The sequence below is a fragment of the Aythya ferina genome (genome assembly GCF_964211825.1).
Source record: "Aythya ferina genome assembly, chromosome: 4".
Lineage (NCBI taxonomy): Eukaryota > Metazoa > Chordata > Aves > Anseriformes > Anatidae > Aythya > Aythya ferina.
In genome coordinates, this window is record NC_140300.1 from 68008237 (window position 1) to 68022140 (window position 13904).

The 13904-nt window shown below is 38.9% G+C and overlaps 1 protein-coding gene across 11 annotated transcripts in view; it reads left to right on the plus strand.

The window, feature by feature from the left end:
• The window catches only part of BMPR1B (bone morphogenetic protein receptor type 1B), a 260808-nt gene that overhangs the window by 42125 nt on the left and 204779 nt on the right, over positions 1–13904 (plus strand). The window contains exon 1 of one of the 11 annotated variants that reach the window (XM_084516980.1): positions 6555–6595. The exons of the other annotated variants lie outside the window; for them this stretch is intronic. The gene's annotated coding sequence lies outside the window, so the exon portion shown is untranslated. Of the gene's footprint in view, positions 1–6554; positions 6596–13904 lie in introns of those variants that run through there. 11 annotated transcript variants of the gene reach the window in all.

A 13904-nucleotide genomic window follows, 5' to 3' on the forward strand; every position in this document is an offset into this window, starting at 1 on the left:
GGGAAACAGGGCCCAGACTCTGAGATTGCCAAGCCTGTTGGATTGCCAGTGTTGGTTTGCAATAACAGGTTTTAGATTTACTAAGAATGCTAGCTGCTTGCCTGGGAGCACTGTAGTTACCAAACAATTTTTTAGAAGGAAATCTGCTAGCTTGTCTTTTATAAGACAAAGGGTTATGTTTTATAAAGCAAAAGGGTTAAATTCATAGTCACAATATTGGAGACCAAATCATGGTTTAAAAAAAAAAAAAAATTGGCATTGAAGCAAAATGTAGCCATGGAGGATCCTTAACATAAACCTTTAACTTCTCTTAGCAAGAGATCTTAAAAATTTAAGACCTGTTCTGGTAGAACGTATCCTCTGAAAACAGTACTCCAGTGGAACTTATTTCTGAGTTTTTGAGTTTCTGCTTATGCAGTGTATCGACTTTATGCCTAAGGCAATCTCAAGAACCCTCTAATTTCCCTCCTATACATGTGTGTTGCTGCCCTACTGCTGCAGGTCTTTGAGATTACTGTGCTCTACTTGAGTGCATCTCTGTGATGAGTACAAGGCTCGGATGTAACGATCGCTCCATTGTGTTCACGCTTTTTCTCAGGAAACCAATTGATTGTAGTTATAGAAATGTACTGGTCCATTTTGCAAACACAAAGCATGAAAAATTGATTTCTTATCAAAAATAGCATGGCTTTTCACAGGAACCTTTCCATAGCTACATAATGGCTTGTATTTTATATATATGTAAAGTCAAGTTTTTAGTTTTAAACTTTATTATGCAGTTTCTGTGTAGAATTTAAAATACTAATGCCAGACCTACATGCCTGCGTCTTCCCTCGGTGTGTTCTGAGGGCTTTGTGAAGTGAGAATTCTTTGAGATCTTCATATAAACTGAATTAATATTTTTCAGATTTTTAATAGAGAACAGCATTTCTTTTACTAGAATTAGAAAATTTGAAGTGGAATACGTACAGAGATAAAACATGATTTGGAGTTCTAGAACACTGTATAATTATTATTATTTTTTTTATGTAGACCATGTAACAACTTCAGAAATATTCTCTTTTCTGTTGCATTAGCGTAACCCTAGTGCAAGAAATCACTTCAGTAGAGAAACACAGGATTAGTTGCTGCTTCAGTGCTTTTTTGAGAAGCCAGAAGCCAGTACTGTGGACTGTTGAAAACTCCTTTTATGACTGAAATAACTTATTATTGCCTGTGATGTCTACAATATCAATTTTTGGCTTAGAGTTTGTATTCTTTTCCTTTCTCCATCCTTTAAAAGCTGGGAGCAACTCTGGAGCTCCTGTAAGCGATGCCAACCGGCGGGGCAGCGGCAGAGCCATAGCAAGCTCTGCAGATACCCCCGGCATTTATGGGTAGCACTGTTAAGACTGACTGCATGCAATTCTGCTAAGAATCGAGGCTGTGTCATACCGTTTGCCAAGGTGAAGCAGAGGTTGAAAGGATATAGCATAATTTTCTTTTCCTGCTCCAGTTTTGATTTGTTAGCACACCTGCAGGTCTGGCATTTGTTTTGTTCTTTGCTTCTCCTCCTTTCAATATATATGAATGGCTCACTGGAGGTGAGGCTGCCCCTGCTTTTATTTCCAGCTAACTTCACCGTGTGCTGCTGTCTCCCCTCCCCATTGCCCGGACACACTGCTCCATCCTTTTTCTTCTCTCTGTAAGTAATTTGCAAGAGGGAATTGGTGAATTCTGCTCTTGCAAATCTCTACAGAATGTAAGAATTTAACACGTTAGTCATTTATAAATTATTTTCAATGCATAAATACAAGGGTAGATGTAAAGAGCATGTAAGAGGAACATAGATTATCATTCCACAAGGATAGAACATGAAGAGCATGACATCTGGAAAGTTTGGTGATATAAGAAAGAACAACTGGAAACAGATGGATAAGGAGGGTCTCATCTCCTACTACATGCCTTCCTGTTTTAAGAAAATGCTAAATCTGTTTTTACTACCTGGCAGTATTTTAAAAAGGACTTGCTGTATCACAGAGGAAGTTGATCATAAAGAAACAGAATTTTTCTGTTCCCTGTGGGGCTAGGATTTATTCACACAGGTGAGTAAGAACATTGGGGCCAAATGTTTAAACTCAGTTATTGAATGACTAGGCTTAACGAAAAGTAACTGTTATAATGGTGATAAACATACAAAAAGTATTATACCACTTACAAAAAAAAAAAAAAAAAAAAGGTCTGGCCTCTGGAGTTGCAAGGACCAGTACTATTGGTATTAACAGTTTCTCTTATAATAATTACACATCTTTTATAATAATTACACATCATATTAATATAATTATTCTTGTAATTAAGTTTAAATCATTGTACATCTGAATGAGAACTGAGAATTAACACTAATGGCACCAGTGTAAATGTCAGATTGGTCATAACTTATTGGGGATCATTCCAAATCATGTGCTGTGGTATCTGGAAGCTATAAACTGAATATGAGTTGATAGCTACAGTTAAATCTCTTCACCAGACACATTCTTATTTAGAAATACGAAGTGATGTAGTTTAAAACAAACAAACAAACAAAAAACACAAGTCATTTGCCTTCTTGTTCTGACCTTCCTGCCTAATGCCACTAGCTGCTATCTAACATCGCTGCTGCTGTCACTTTGGTTCCCTAGAAAATTCTTGCTAGTGTGACATGCCTGTTGTAACTGTGCTACGTGACATATATCAGTATCTGGCCCAGCTTTTTGTAGCAGTTAAACCAGCATAAAAATGTTAAAAAAAAACAAACAAACAAAAAAAACAAACCTGTAGGCTTAAATGCATGGGTTTGCATCTCCTAATGCCTGTGCGTGTGATGAGGTAACACAAATGGAACCTGCTCCATAAATTAAGCCGTATATGTTTTGACATCTTAAATATTTTGCAAAGAACCAAATTACAGGAAATACTCTTACAGATGAGCAGATCTCTTCTGAAAAATGAAATCTAAGAAGATACCAGATGCTTGCTTTTATTGGATCCATAAAATTACCTTATGAAATCTGGTTTTCTAATTGTAGGTTGTGCAGAAGAAATCTGAAAAACAACCGTATGTTTTACTAAATATCTAACCAGCGTTCAGGGGATTTAAGTTAAGTGGAGGTGAATAGGTACAGCAGGCTTCCGTTTTCTTTTCTTAAGCATATGCATTTTGAAAACGCTAATACTTCACTAAACTTTAGAGCCCAAAGGCATTCTTGGGTTTACATGGTGAGTTGCTACAGCAACTGGGGGCACTGCAGGCAAGGATAGGATAGGGATGAGGATGGACTGCAGGCTTGCATAGAGGCTCCCTGCATCAGGCCAGGGCTGCTTTGCACTGCTGGGTCAGAGATGGAGCTGTAATGAGAAGAGCACATGCTTTTCTTTTTCTGTCGGAGTTCTGCAATGCTTTGGCAAAGACCAGCAATTGGGATTTGAGGTTTGCTTCTAGATAAGTTCAACCTTCCAAAGCATTAACATTAAATTGTATTTAAGTGTTGAATTTGCACCTTCTCCCCCCACCTGGTCTGAACTGTAATTAGGATGAAAACTGTGTAATTAATTTGTGGGTGGTTGTTTTGTTTCATATTGCACAAATAGGTTGAATGCTAGCTGATGTGAGTGCTGTTCTTGCAGAAGATATGACATACTGGATAAGAGATAATAGGTATACAATGATTTATACTTGTTTTGCTAGGCAGGAATCAACCTTGTACAGCGAGCTGAAGTAACTGCTCTTGCTTACAGAGAATACCTTGCCATTAGCAGCGCCAAGAGTCTTCTGTAAATGAATGGATGGGCCATCAGTTTAAATTTTGCCTTCCAATTGCAGCTATAGAAATCTCATGGTCAATATCTTCTGCAGTGGGCAGTTACTGAACTATGACAGGCTGTAAGTGACAAAAATAACAAGGAATGTTATTCCCCATCTGAAAATATACATCACACTTCACAAACAAAGCATATAGTGTTGGCATGGCTTTTTTTAAGGTACCATTTTAGCCTCAAGTGTTGAAATGTTATTGTAGGCTGACAGCTTATTTTGGGTGAAATATTCCTGCGAACTTTCACGGTAGGTAACATACTCAAGCAGAAGTAGGTGTTTGCTAAATCAGGGCCTTAGTTTCTTTCTACTGAGCAGCATGGAGAGTTTGCAAGTCAGTTTATGTTGGCACCTTTTCATTAGAAGTGGTTGTAAACAACAGGTGTATGCTGTCATACTTTCCTTCAACAAAAATAGTAAAATCTGTGTACGTGCATATATTTTTCATATTGTTTTTAATAAGTGTCTCAAATGTTGTTGTACAGCTTGATTTAGACTAGTGTTTATTTCTAATTGATTGTAAGTTTCTAACTCTTAGACTCAAACACATCAACTGAAGATTTTTTCTTACACAAATTTCCAAGATGCTTTATGCTTTAAGAAAAATTCCTCTACTTATTTAGCATGCGAGGAATTATAAGGTCCATTGCTAGAGAAGTGTAAATCAACCATGATTCCATATAAACTTTTTCTTTTTAACATATGTCTCTGTCTTCAAAAATATATTTATCTTTAGATGTGTTGAGTGATGTTTAAGAAGAGATATGTTTGGAATACTTCAATAATTGACTACAGCTGCTGTGACTACAGCCAGTGCTTTGCAAAATTTCAGTATCACCCAGGAGTTCCTCATACTGACCAGCAGGGAAGCCCTAGCAATGAGCGTTGGTTATGGACTTGTCTGTATTGAGCAATAGCACTGTGGCTCCATAGAACCTTTAATTTTGGAAAAGGCATCCAAGATCATCTGGTCCAACCGTCACCCAACTACCACTATCACCTACTAAACCACGTCCTGAAGCGCCATGTCCAACGTTCCCTTAAACACCCTCAAGGATGGTGACTCCACCACCTCCTTGGGCAACCCACTTCAAGGTCTGACTGCTCTTTCTAGGAAGAAATACCTCCCCTGGTGCAACTTGAGGCCATTCCCTCTAGTCCTATCAATAGTTATCTGTGAGAAGAGGCCGACCCCCAGCTCCCCACAGCTTCTTTTCAGGCAGTTGCAGAGAGCAATGAGGTCTCCCCTGAGACTCCTCCACACACAACAACCCCAGCTCCTGCAGCCGCTCCTCACAGGCCTTGTGCTCCAGGCCCCTCACCAGCTTCATAGGCCTTCTCTCGACATGCTCCAGGGCCTCGATGTCCTTCTGGTAGTGAGGGGCCCAAAGCTGAACGCAGTGCTCGAGGTGCGGCCTCACCAGAGACAAGTACAGGGGGATGATCACTTCCATGGTCCTGCTGGCTGTGTCATTCCTGATGCAAGCCAGGATGCCGTTGGCCTTCTTGGCCACCTGGGCACACTGCTGGCTCAAATCAGGTGAGCATCGACCAACAGCCCCAGCTCCTTTTCGTCTGCACAACTTTCCAGCCACTCTGCTCCAAACCTGTAGCTCTACATGGGATTATTGTGACCAAAATGCAGGCCCTGGCACTTAGCCATGTTGAACCTCAACCCCTTGGCTTCTGCCTGTAGACCCATCAAGCCATCCTGTCCAGGTCCCTCTGCAGGGCCTTTCTACCTTCTGGCAGATCAACACTTCCCCCCAGCTTGTTGTCGTCTACAAACTTACTGAGGGGACACTCAATTCCCTCATCCAAATCATGAATAAAGATATTAAAGAGGATGGACCCAAACACATACCCGTTGGCAACACCACTGGTGACCTGTTGCCAGCTGGATTTCTCTCCATTCACCACCACTCTCTGGGCCTGGCAAGCCAGCCAGTTTTTAAGCCAGCAAAGTGTATGTCTCCAAGCCATGGGCTGTCAGCTTCTACAGGAGAGTACTGTGGGAAACCACGTCAAAGGCCTTTCTGAAGTCTAGGTAGCCTACCTTGACAGGCTTTCCCTCATCAACCAGGCACGACACCCTGTCATAGAGATGAGGCTGGTCAGGCAGGATTTGCCTTTCATGAAGCCAGGTTGACTGGGTGTGATACCCAGGCTGTCCCACACATGCTGTGTGATTGCATTCAAGATGACCTGTTCTATAATCCTTCCTGGCACCAAGGTCAGGCTGACAGGCCTGTAGTTCCCGGGTCCTCCTGATGACCCTTCTTATAGATGGGTGTCACATTAGTAAGTCTCCAGTCATCGGGGACCTCTCTGGGTGACCATGACCTCTGATGGATGATGGAAATCACATCTGCCAACACTCTCAGATGGATTCCATCTGGCCTCATGGACTTGTGACAGTTCAGGTGGAGCAGCAGATCTCTAACTGTTTCCACCTGTACTGTGGGGTGTTTCTTCTGCTTCCTGTTGAAGGAAATCTTGAGCCCACTGTAGGTGAACCTGGTGTTTAAAGCTAGGCTGCTTCTGTCATTCCTGCTGTAAAACAGAGCTTGACTTGTCAGCTTGTTCAAGCATAGCCCTTTCACATCATTTGTAAAATGACCAGTTTCACCATCAAAAGAAGAGTTGAAGCCTATCTCTAATCTGTGGGACGCTATCATGCTGAAGAGGGAGGAGGAAGGAACTGAAAAGATGGACCTATATCTGGGACAGGATCATATGTTGTATCACTGTGCTGGGGTGTAAGTGGTGAGTAGTTTCCTCAGGAGGAAAAGAGAAAACAAAGCAAAACCCACAAAAACAGTAGTAGAAAAAGACGACCTGAATGCTAAGTGTTAACAACAAGATTAGTACCTTGTGCAGTGGAGGAACTGTGTGAGAACAGTTAGTCCTTGTGTAAAGATTGTCCCATACTATTGAAAGGTCAGAGAGACCTTGAACTTCTCTGCTGCTTTATAAAACGATGATCGTTTCTTCACACTGGAATCAGAGAGAACAATTTGCTCTTTTCATTCCCTCTCCATCCCCTAGATGTCATCAATATAAACTGAACTAAGTGAGAAATAATCGGGAAACTATTTTGAGCAGCAAAGAGGCATCTTCCTGAATAGACACAGTTTTATGTTTTATCTTGTAGAAGATACTTAGGGAATCCTTTTAAGATCTTCTCTGATCTGATTGTAGTTCTGGGTGTGGAAAGATCAAAATGGTTATGCATAGTGTCTGAAACATAAAACGTCTTGAGCATTGTGCTATTCCATATATTTAGTGCTTGCCGCCTTTGGCAGATACCTATTGAGATCCATTAGTCGTCTGTGTTGGTGAGTGAGACGTTAATGCAACTCTGAAGAAAAATTGCCAAGGAAAGGAAAACATCGGGAGAAGTCTAAAAATACGTTGAACGCAGTTAGGGTGGTTTGGGGACTTTTTTTAGTAAAACTGGAATGCTTCAAAAAATAAATAACGGAAAACTTTGTGTAAACCAAAATTCTTAGTCAATACCTATATAGTCATTTCGGGTTGGATTTAAGCTTAAGCTTGGCTCTGTAGTGGCTCAGCATTAAGTTCTTTGTTATGAAGCTGCCCTTTCCACAGGCGGTACAGTGATTTCTTATACTTTTATATTTTGTAAAACAGGACAAGGAGTGCATAAAATAAAAGTTTAAAAGAGACGAACGTTTTTAGGTCAATATGTTGAACTGGTCACGGGAGCATTGGTGTGTTTTTTCTTTTTAATTTGGCTGCATAGATGGCTTGCTCTGTAACATTGAGCAAAGCCTTTACAATGAATGCATATCAGAGGGCTGAATTTGTGCTTCAAGAACAGTCTTGCTTTTAGTAGGTACTATTTTGAGTTTGAGATATATATATATATATATATATATATATATATATATACACACACACATATATTATAGAATTAACATTAACGTCCATTTCATGAGTTTTTGATACTGTGTATTTTTTAACCAAAACCTAGGAACTTGCTTGCCAGACTCCATCAATTGCACCATTTGCAATGAGCAGTGAAGCAGTTGTTTTTTCACTACCCAGACTTTGAATTGATGCCTGCAAATATCACTATGAAAAACTCCCATTGATGCTTTCACATCAAAAAAAAAAAACCACCAACTAGCGGCCATGGTCGAACAAAGTCAGAGCGTTGTTAATAATGGCAAACAAACAGCCTTTTATTCAGGTGACTTGTAAAATGCTGGTGGGAAATTAATGTTTTGTTTAATGCGTGCTGCCTATGTCACTTGTGTATATTTAATGGAAAGAAGGAGAATAGAGTACTCTATAGATAAGAACTGCAAGATAGTGTCATTGTAGTATATTATCTACTTGAATTCAGGTCTGTCCTGAATGCTCACTTCTCAGCCTCTTCCCATTGTATGTCAGGTAATTTCCATTTTATAGTTGCATTTTTTTTCCTAACAGCATAATTTATCTTAACGGGTACATCATGACATGTATACTTTGTGGGCTCTCCTCCCATCTTTGAAAATGATGGAGCAATAGCTACAGCTCTAACTCTGCTTTTATGATGCTTTCTTTGAATGAACGTGAGGAAGGAGCTCATGATTCTGTTTTAATCATTTATTATAGCTCAATAATAATGCTTCATGGCCCAAACTGTGAAGGTTTCAGATAGCTTTTCTGTTTGAGGCATGCTTTGCATACAACTGAGTATGAATAGTAAAAATAAATAAATAAATACACAAAATCTTTGGAATAACTGGACTCCACAGAGTATTTGAGAAAAATAAATGCTTTGTGTCATAGGTTTCCAAATTTTACCCACAGGCTAAGTCTTGTAGATATAATTATGGTTTAGGAGACATTTTAAGTGCTAGTTGAACCTTTAACCTGTGTTTCCTCTGGAATAATTACAGGATGTGAAAATGGCCAAATGAAATGCTTATTCATAGAGATTAATAGAATTAGTTAAGCTACTGTTACCTTATGCTTAATTTATATTGTATGTGTAGGTAGAAACAGAAATGGCATGTGTTTTTTTCCTGTCTTTTCATACTTGCTGAAGTTTTGTCGCATGTTTATTACTTGCTATGTTACATGAACTGCTTAAAAAGGCATTTTAGAGAGACGACTGGCAGGTAGTTGAATTTCAAAGGCTGGCTCTGTTTAAAACAAAACATTGGTCTTTGAACTTCCTTCAGTTTTTCTGAAAATAACAGTAATAGAATTGATTCCATCACCTTCTAAGGAAACAAGTTGAAAAATACATCTCTGGATTAGTAGTTCAGACACCAAATATATCTTGCAGACATTTGAAAATCAAGCTTGAGTCAGCTACAGTGGAGGTGGTGGAAACTAACCAAAATCACTGGTCTGTCTGGGTTGCCAAAAATTGATTGAAAATTTAAAAATAAAGCCTGTAAGTATGAGGAACAGTATAGCAAAGTAGAGTGTTTAACATTATTTAAAGATCTAAGATTTGGTAATAATTGTATCTTTAAGCAAAGCATTCAAGTGAGCTGCCTTTTAAAATTAGGTTTGATAAGGACCTGATTATCTTGGGGAGCCTCTGGGGCCAGTGAATGTGTCCCATGGAACCATGAGCATATGACGATTGCATCCTGGGGGAGCTGGAGTGAGCAGTACTGGAGTTGAGCAGTGCCACTGGCTGCAGCTCTTTGCTAGGCAGGAGTCTCTTAAGACACGGTGAATGTACAGACATGCCCACAGGCATGTTAAAAAAAAAAATGCTCCCATGCACCTACCTTTGTTTTAGAAACCTTTAAAAATCCAACCAAGGATTACAATTAACACTTTTTCTGTAGAAATTTCTGTATTCAGCAACTTGGTTTCGAATGAAAGAGCATTTAGGTAAACTTACGTTGCCACTTGCATTAGGTACCTTTAGTGAACTCTTTCAGTACTTTAAGATCCTGTTTTAATTTGGTTTAATGTTAATGTTAGTTTCAGTGGTTACAGCAGGCCGGTGAAAATGAGATTTTTTTTTTTTTTTAAGGTCAATGAAGTATAAATGCAAAGGAGATTAAAAATCAATTATTAAATCAAGATTTCCTTTATTCTCTTTTAATTCATGTTTACCTCTCTTTGACTTCCCCTTAAAGTACTATATTAATATAGGAAATTAAAGATTTTCCTTGTATACATTTCTGTATCATCTGAGTTACAGGCGTTCTCATCTTTTTCCTGATAAACATGCTCAATTAATGTCCACTTAGCATTTGGAAGAGATATGTCTGTGTACAGAGAGGATACAACTTATTAAACTGTTATTAATTACGCTAAATTTATTTTAAGATAGAAGCCTGCCTTTTGGCCTTTGTGTAGAATGCAGATACAATGCAGGAATGACAATACTGTGTCATTTACATATGTACATACTCCAGAAATCTAAGTAGAAATCCGGGAAAAGGATTACTAAACATAGAATATGAATGAAAAGGGTATGTGATAAATGAGCAGTATTTTGCCAAAGGGGGTGTGCATGTGTCATTCCAGTACTGCGAAGGCATGAAGAGAGTTGATGGGCACAGCTGTGTGTGCTGAGGTGTGACACTTCAGCTGGGAAAATCATATACTAAGCTATCTCTCCTTTTATCTTTGTGTTGTAATGTCTTTTGTTACTTAAGTAATTTTGAAAGAACTCTGAGAAACACAAAGACTAGTTGAAGGGAAATAAGCTTAGCAAATCATTAACATCAACAAAGGTAATAAAAAGCTAAGAAAAAGGAGAGACTGTAGTGCTGGGATATCGAGTTTTTTGTGTGTTAAAGGGCATTGGAATACTGTGTTTAAAATAGTTGACTAAAACTTCAAAAGTGTTGTATTAGCATAGGCTTTATTAAGAATATGCTATTTGAATTGAAATGATGAGAGGGAATGGGCAAATCCTGTAACATACAGTTATCAGATGCTGGGCAGAGAGCTTCCAGTATTTATGGGAGCATCAGTGCCCTTTGAAAACGTGTTTAAACTTTTACCAGATTTTTTAAGATTGTAGACTGACTAAGTATTAGCACGTTGTTGTACTACTGGGAATCATGAATTTCTGGAAAATATCCCTCTGCTTTCTAAGAAATAAAGCCCTGTTCTGGGGAATTCATCTGGAAAGAACATTTCTTTGGGGGCGATGGGGACCATCTGTGGAATTCCAACTACGCAGAAAACCTGGAGCAGAGATGGGCAAAAAATACATCAGGAGGCAGGAGGTTTGGGGTAGGTCACTTTGGTAACCTTGCTTTGAGGAAAGGTCTACGTGTGAGTACTGACCTATTGACCCTTAATTATTCAAGGGTAATGTTATGTGCTCTTTGTGCCTATGTAGTATTTCCATGGTATAATGCTTCTAATCATTCCCAATCTTCAAGCAATTTATTCACACTACATATTTTGTGTGTATGTGTGACAGACAAAACCATACTTAGTATGCAATCAATATAGTTCAAAAACATTTGACTCTGATTTAAACACAGGTGAAAGAAAATGTTCTGAGATTCAATTCACAATTTCACTTTCTACTGCAGTGAAGTAGTTACTGTCTTTCTGCTATGGTAAGGTGCATTTTTTCCATTTGATTGACAAATTGCTCAGTACTCGAATGGTTTTTATCTTTCTCTTGTTATAGTCTGATTTCTTGGAGCAAGCACTATGTGTGATGGAAAGTTATCCTTTTTCTCCTCTTCTTTTGAAGTAATGAGGCCTACTCATATATGATGAAGATGTCAGTCATTTTTCTTGTAGCTTAATTTGGCAACATGGTAATGTCACTTAAGAGAGAAGTTCTGTGTCCCCTACTTCCCTCCCAGTTCAGCCCTCTTTATTTACAGTATGTGGTGAATTTGGTTTTGTTTTTTAATACAAAGTGCAGAATGCTTTCCTGTATGGAGCCTATAAACAGGAGAAAAAAAGATCTTGTCCCTTTTTAAAAATGGTAATAGCCATTATGCAACAAGGGAGGTTTTAAAAATTACTGATTTTTATAATGAATGACTTAACTTCCTTGCTTTTCACTATATCAGCCTGAAAGGACTTGTAATTGCATCTCCCGTGGGTTTTTCTCACTATCTACTTAAATTTTTAGCATTATTAAAACAACAAACAAACAAAAACCTACACAAAACCAAACTAGAACAAAATTTGAATTCTTGTAATGTTTTTGTTAGCTTTTCTCATTTTAGCTATCTTTCGTGCTTGACATATCATAGGCACGGGTAGATAAATTAGTATATTTCACTACTGACATAATACTGTTATTTCAAAGGAAAAGGTTTGGAATTTACAGAAGCACACCCAGAAATGATTTTAGATGCTCTATTGGATAAATATTATGTTAGTGGGGATTCTATGGCTGTGGTCTACTGTGTCAACAAGACATTACAGATTCAGCTGGAAAGGTAGGCCTTCCAGGAGACCCTCTATGCCTTTTAGGATGATGTCAAATTACAACGGAGAGCATGTGTTGGAAAGAGAAGGCTTATGGTTCCTTCTTGAATTGGTGCTCATGGGGGTCCTGTTCCTAATCTGTGGGAGGTGGCCCTGGGTATCTGGTGAAGCCAGGTGTGTGCCTTGAGAGATTGCAATGGCTTTTAGACCTAACGTGAGCACCCACTGCAGAAAAGTGAAGCTGGCTGCTGGTTATGTGCTCCTACTTGGCAAGTCCTTCATCACATCTGATCTTTTATACTTCTGTGCAACTTCACCTTTGTTAGTTCACTCTTGGGATGCTTTTCAGTTGACAGCAAGCATATCAATTGCCCTTTTGTGCTTCAAATACACAAACGTGCTTTAGTCATGTGGTTTCGTGTTCTCTAGCGTGCCTCGGTGTTGGTATTGAAGTCTTTTTCATGGAGCACGCAGTACTCTCCTTTCCAGTCCATACCTAGTGTTCCTTCCAATTTCTGTAATAAAAGTTTGTGTAAACTTCATGTGGAAAATGTAGTTACACCGGCTCAGCATTTCTAGTAATAGTGCCAGCCAGTCTTTGTGTAGAGAACAAAATAGGTCTTTTGGGCTGAGCTTGTGCCTGAGCCTGGAAATGAATTTGCAGTTGTTAAGTGTATTTGGATGCCACAGTTAAATTCTGAACCTTACTCCTCTGAAATGTATTTTCTCAATCTTCCCTTAAACTTACCTGCCTCAAACATACCTTGGTAGTTGCTTTAGGAAGTATAAACAGATGACTCATAATGTCAATGCACATGATTTTTGTAGTACCTTTTCTCCTCTACTTCTGAGCAAAAAACAACACTAGAATGTCTCAAGTATTAATTTCACGACTGGCTGTAATACAGTATTCCAATATTGACAATGCTGATTAGTCTTAAGAGAGCCATATAAATCTGGGGGCCGTTTGTACTGTCTCATTTTGTTTGTTCTTGAACTTGATAGAAAACATTTTCTAAGTTGCCTCTGTTTTAAGCAGTAACATTTGTTTAGTTTTGTGGTTTCTTTTCTGTGAAGTAAGTGGGAACAAGTACAGTGTTACTGCATTTTGGCTGATAGGCATTGAAATCGTTTCAAGTGGAGTGGTTTATTAAGTATGTATTGAAGCTGTTTATCAGTCTTTCAGAAATCAAAGACTTAGGCAATTGAGAATTTATAGAATTTATAATTTGCTTTTAAAGCAAAGCAAAATACTCTCTAAAATCTAAGAAAAATAAATTAATAAAATAATTACATTGCCAAGCAATGGTAGCTTTTGTCATTTCATTAGTTTATGGCCGTGTTGTATCCTGTTAGTCCTGGGATAAATCTGACCTATTTGCTTGCATGATGAAGTAAACTTTACTCGTTGAGCTTCTTTGCTTTACAGACTTGAGTGAAAGCCTGTGGGAGATGATGGATAAGTGAAAGCCACTGATCAAGACTCTTTCCTGATCTTACCCTGGTTGAGTATTGGATTCTCAAGCTCTCTGGGCAAACACGTGGAACAGTGGTAGCTCCAGAGTTGGGACCTTTCCTGGTAGAGAGGTGTCCCCAAGCATGGTGTGCAGTGTAGGAGGGTAGCTCCAGGATGAGTGACAGCTGGGCTGCAAAGGTCTGGCACTTCAGTCCTGCTGTT